The sequence below is a fragment of the Micropterus dolomieu genome, linkage group LG20, assembly GCF_021292245.1.
Source record: "Micropterus dolomieu isolate WLL.071019.BEF.003 ecotype Adirondacks linkage group LG20, ASM2129224v1, whole genome shotgun sequence".
NCBI lineage: Eukaryota > Metazoa > Chordata > Actinopteri > Centrarchiformes > Centrarchidae > Micropterus > Micropterus dolomieu.
In genome coordinates this window covers 26,058,515-26,064,628 of record NC_060169.1, presented here as the reverse complement: position 1 = coordinate 26,064,628, position 6,114 = coordinate 26,058,515, and the positions used below count along the sequence as shown (strand labels likewise).

The following is a 6,114-nucleotide window of genomic DNA, read 5'->3' as shown; positions in this document are numbered from 1 at the left end:
AACTGACCTGATGATGGTGTTAAATGAAAGGAATCACCAAAATGATTACAATTCATCCTGAGGGAGGATTGATCAAGCTACTGGTGTTGCTACAGGAAAAGTCGGTAATCCTCTGGGGAACATGAATGTCTGTCACGGCAATAAATCCAGTGGATGTTGCGATATTTCTATCCGGACCAAAGTGGTGGACTGATTGACCAGATGAACATCTCCATTTTCCTTGGGCATGCCACTACCATGGCTAAAAGCCCAAAACAGAAAGCGCAATAAATATTTGTGATCCTGGTCCCAAGGCTAGATGTGAATAAAGGCTCTGATCTATTATGTAATGAAGAAACTTGGCTGGTCTATTATTAGTGATTGTAAGTTGGTTTGTGGGCTCAAAATTGTAGTTTGGTCATTTTACAATCTTGAAAACTTCTCTCTGTCACGTTTCAGGTATGCTGCACAAACCTGCCTCTTCTCTCTCTGTCACAACCTCTTTCTTACGTTCCCTGTCAGTAACTGGTTGTGCAGGTGGCTTGCAAATGAGATCATCATTGGCTCTATACGTGTAGTTTTAGAAGAAAAATATACTTGATCATAAAATAGTTCTCAGCTAGCTGAGGCCATAACAAATAGCACATGGCGAATTCTCTCTCTGATGTATTTTCCCTTTAAGAGAATATGTGTTTCAGATTAATCATTGTGCAACGTGTTTCATCCTGAGAAACAAATGCTGTCATAACCTCACCACACTAGTCTTGCATCAGTCTGGAGATACTGTTTTTAAAGTACATACACCAGCTTCTAATGCCATGATTTACTGAATAACGTACTTTGACTAAAAAGAAAATTGGCAATAAGTCTGACAAGAATCTCCCTAGTATCTTATTGTGTTTGTGTATGTGAGAGAGAGAGAGAGAGAGAGAGAGAGAGCAGTAAACAGTGGACCTTCCAAAGTGATGAAGCAGATGGTAATCACAGTCTAGACAGGCAGGGCAGAGAGGAGGTAGGCGAGGAGGAGATGGGCCTTCTGTTAAATCACCCACCCACAGGAACAACATTTTTAAGCCGTTTTCAAAGACTGCGCAGATTTCTGCAATGCGAAAAAGCAGGCAGTCAAATTATCATGGTGGCACATCATGATGAACCAACAGTACCAGGCTTGAATATTAATATGCTGGTGTGGAGGGAAAAAAAGGAGTATGTCTTAATGTAAGTCAAAGCGTTTGATGCACATTACCTCACATATTATGCAAACAGCACCTTTTCTGCTGACACTTGAAAGAAAGGCAGAAGCATATGACAATGACAAAAGATGTGAGAAAGCCATATATGGCCATAAATACGACTTATAATCCAGTGAGCTCCCCTAACACCCCCACATTGTCAGATGTTCTCTGCCTGAGGGAAACAAGCGGATTTTCCCTCTGACAATGCATGCAGTGTTCTTATATCCTTGAATCTTCTTCATTACAATCAATAAAAACTCATCTCACTTTGCTGACACAGTTTTAACCTAGGTTTTAAAACTATCAACCCGCAAACATTTAAATTCACGGCACATTTGTAGTGATGTCATGGGTCTCTGAATACTGAAGGGCACAGCATCTTTATGTAAAAGAGCAGATTGTGTCAATAACACTGGATAATCAGAGGTTGCAGGGAGCTGCAGGCCTTCTGTGTAGACTGATAGCACAACGGCACTGGAAGACACAGTTATGACACATCATTTTTTTCCTTTACAATCATACAACACAAACCTTCAATCAATTTCTGATTACCAACAACAAATTAACTGGATCAATCCAGCATGTTGTAAAAAAATAGTGCATTTAAAGGAGGAGAGCCATACCACTGAACGTGTATTGATTTCAGTCTTATGCTGTTACAGTGGACCTGCCTTGATCTTCTTTGACACTTTATAAGTGGAACAAGGATGTAGTTATTCCCACATTAACAACAATGAATGAATTAAGGAATCTTAATCATATGAGACATTAATCTTTGGCGACTGAAAAGATATTCAAGGCTCAGTGGCACAAGTTCAGTGGAGTGCTTGTGCCCTCTACTGTCAGACTTGTATATTTCTCTTATGATATGGATTCTTTCAGCACAGTTTCAAAACCTCTACTCTTAATTCATAGTATTTGAATCTATTTAATCAAAACCTCAACAGTGGCTCTTTTAAGAATACAGAAGTCAGTTTTTTATGGTATAAATTAAATCCTTTCGGTTTGATTTTGTCGTTTTTTTATGTGAAATGATCAAATCAAAATATACAGGCGAGTGAACTATTTTTTTAATAGCGGGCTAATTAAATAATAAGTAATTAGTTTTTGTCACAAAGTTTTTGTCTCCGTGTTTGTGTGTGTGCTTGTAATATTCACATTGTGAGGACAGAAATGGAGACTCACATGGGACAAAAAGCTGGTTCTCACAAGTAAACCAAATATATTTAAGGGGTAGGCTATGTCTTGCTTCCCCCTCCACTCAAAAATAGGTTTAGTCCATTGTTACCTCGTTTGGATGTTTAACCTGCAGAATGATGTATGAGCGGGGTTTGACACAAGAAGAAAGTTTCTCTGTGCAAACCTTACATGAAAGTTTAAGGCATGTGCGTAGACCACACAATTAGTTTGGAAGCCAATCATGGTCCAGTATGCAACTTATACAAGTGTGAAGTGGAAACTTGAAGTCCCTGGTTCACATACACATACTGTACTCTGAGAATGGATTTTTCAGCTGCATCCAACGGAAATGTATTTGCATATTCATAAATTCTGGATTTTTCAATGAGGAAGAAGTGGTAGATGTGTTTTGTTGTTGAATAACCATATCAGACGAAGTATTATTATCCAAAACAAAGTATTTTCTACCTCGTAAAACATGGCTAAAGGGGATCTTAATGGAGTTGGCCATCATGCCAATTTCAGCCCTGTTGTTAGGGCGCAGACACAGTGCCACCTTCTGGATTTCGTTAATGTCATACAATTAATGTGTTTTACTGTAAAAATTACTGTTTTTTGTTACTTAATATTACATTTAAAATAATACAATATGAGAATTGCCATATGGGTTTTCCAGAAACAAGGCATTTTTAAAAGAGCAAGTTGACACCTTGTGGCTTAGGTACGATTGTCGGTATCAAAGGGTTGTAAAGCTTGTTTTTCAATTTTTTTAAACAGCATGAATTGATAAAGACTCGGAAAGAGGGTGTTTGATGGCTGGTGGTGAATTCCACCAAGTCAGCCACATTCCGCCTTTACTTGTGGCGTTGAGGAGGAGCTCAGTTGTTTATTCATTCACGTCAGCCCCTCTCGCCTTCCCTTCCCTCCTTCCTGCTCCACACAACGGGGACCCACCGTTGTAACTGTTTTTCCCATATTAAAATTAACCACAATCACGTCGCCACCATAAACCGATTTTGGAATCAGGTGAGTTGTGATTTTCCTTTTCTCCTCCTTTGGCGATCATAGAGGGAATATAATGTGCCGCTGGGAGCGTTGACTTGTCCGGCCCGGCGAGGCGGAGGAGTGTTTCAAGCGTAACTTATTAAATTCCTCCTGACCAGGCTAGAAAATGTACGCGCGTCATGTATGGCGATTTTACTGCCTGTACGCTTTGGACGGGTGTCATTCGGTGCGGTGTTTACGCTATACTGCAAACAAATGCTCGATGTAGGTCAGCAACTACAGTCAAAATGTCGTCTTTTCTTTTTTTACTTCCACATTCTCTCATGCCACAAACAGATGGCGTCGAGAGGGGGGGATGGAGAGAATGGGGAAGGAGACGCATAAAGGAGTAGGGGCTACACCAGGCCACGTTAGCCCGGGTCTGCCCCATCACTGATAGATACCGTGCACATAACGCACCTCATCATGCCAGGACGCGGGAGGCCGACACGTCTTGCGTAGGCCTGTCTTGAACAAAGTTTTTGCTGTTAAGTTGTCGGCCCTTTTCTTTTAAAGATACAGCGCTAGTTTTTTTGGGGAGGGGAAATAATGGTTTATTATGAGTAGGCTGAAGTGTCCACACTGTGGAGATCACGCCCCGGTCAGCTTCGGTGTATAACGTTATCGTGCAGAGACCAGATTTTGGTCACAACCCAGTGCAGAGGTAATATTTTGACACCGGGAAAATGCACTGCAGCAGATAACCTGTAGCCCGGACTGTTTGCTCCTGAGGGGAGACAGGCCACCACCAGTTGGCCGACTCTTCACTGAGCTGTCAGAGATCATTGATAGGCCACAGGTATCCCCCACTGCACTAAGCCTAATAAGGGCACTGCCTTTCACACTGTCTGTCACGGGACATAAAGGTCCTGTATGGCTGTCTGGGTTTGCATAGGCTGTATCTCTTATGGACTGCTTCAGTGCTGTTTCATAGGTGCAAATGCAAAGCTGGAATGAGCAATATCACTGCTGACCCTTTGCAAACCTGCTATGCAGTATCTAATCCTGTAATGTGGATGGTGCACTGCATGCAGCAAGGCAGCTGCATACTTTCCATACCAGTTGGCAGCCTTGGGCCTATAGATATGCTGTGATGCAGTTCGGTGCCAGTGCACTTCGGTGGCTGGCACTAATTAGAAAGACGTCCTCCCCTTGTAGTCTATGGTCATCTGATTGATGGTCATTTTAGATGGAAATGTTCAAAAGACGGCATTGTTCGTCAAGGTATCACTGCCGCCATGTTATCTTAATTCACGCTGCAGATCTTGCTGTTTGCATTTTTGAAAGTGACCCATCACTGTTGTCAGTTTATACACACGTGCGTCCTGAAATGACACTTTGACTTAACTGACTTAATCATCTCAGTGCCCAAGGGAGTGCAGGGCGTCACCCGCCTCTGTCCAACTCGCCTTGTCGTAGTGTTAACAGCAGCCTTTTGTCAGCAGGTCCTATTTCATTGCAGCTCTTAAATGGGGCATCTCCGTCATTTTTGGCTTTCCTTTCTTGCCTTATGATTGTTGGTCAAGTGATGCTGGCCTGGTGTTTTGTCACTGAGTCAACGTCCGTCTTCTAAAGAGTACATTTATTGGCTCTTGCTGTGCTTTTCCCCCCTGAATTGTCAAGCAGCTCTACTGGATGACCAGCCATGGTGGATTGGAGCGCTCTGCCTCACTGAATGCAGTTTTGAGCCTCTGTTTGATGATAACATTTCCAGTCTGTTTTAGCTTGAAGGCATCTCGCCAAATATTAATTTGCTTTGCAAACTTGTTGTCTCTCAGCTGGCTGCTATATTTGTTGTGTTCTGTGTTAACCTTGTGTTAATGGTTTGTCTAATCTGCTCTGCCTTGTGATTTTCACGTATTGTGCTCATTAATGAAAAACACAGGCATTGTGTTTTGGTCTTTGACCAGACTACTTTGTAGCGTTGAAAGATTGCTTGGTGATGATATAATTGTATTTGACATCATGTATGATGATCCCATAACTTGATTTAATAATAGTCTGTTGGAAAATTGTCAAAATCAACAAAAAGCACTGGCGAGTTCTCAACAATTTAGGCTCATACTTTGCAGAATTTATGCCTCCAAGTTTAACTGTACAGTTTTTTTATTTCTAGGCCAGCTTGACTTGTACAGTGATGATGATGATGATGAATTTCTCCATGTTTGGATCGATGATGTGTTATTACGCTGCTGCCGCTTCTACACAATCTGTATGCTACTCGGGGGATCATAAGCCATTCGTCCATGGATCATCAGCTGCAGGGTGACTGTGTTGAATGCGTTCCAGCAGGGCCAAACAGAGAGCATATCAAGACATCCACAATATTCCTAAACAAACGGAATTGTTTTACCAGGCTCTCAAAATTAGACCCATTTATTGCAGATAAAGATAAATAAAAATCAGGCGTTCCATTTTTTTTCTCTCCCTCCTTTCTGTATCAGGATGTGGGAATATAGCTGTGGTAAAAGGTTTAGAATAGCTGATGATGGTGTCAGCACATTGCAGCGCTCTGCTGTGCTGCAGGCAGGGTTTTAAAAAAAGAGGCTGATGTTTCTCGAAGCACAAAGGCCTAATGTGTAGGGCCTGTTGGTTACAACCAGCTGAACGACCTCCAGAGGGTAATGCTAGTTAGTTTGTCACAATACTCAGGCCTTCTGGGGGGGGGGGGGGGGGG

General features: G+C 42.1%; 1 protein-coding gene across 1 annotated transcript in view; it reads left to right on the top strand.

Moving 5' to 3' along the window:
- Positions 1 to 3,887: 3,887 nt before the first annotated feature.
- znf710b (zinc finger protein 710b) overlaps positions 3,888 to 6,114 on the top strand; it is a 27,916-nt gene continuing 25,689 nt past the window's right edge. The window contains exon 1 of the mRNA XM_046032874.1: positions 3,888 to 3,895. The gene's annotated coding sequence lies outside the window, so the exon portion shown is untranslated. The remainder of the gene's footprint in view (positions 3,896 to 6,114) is intronic.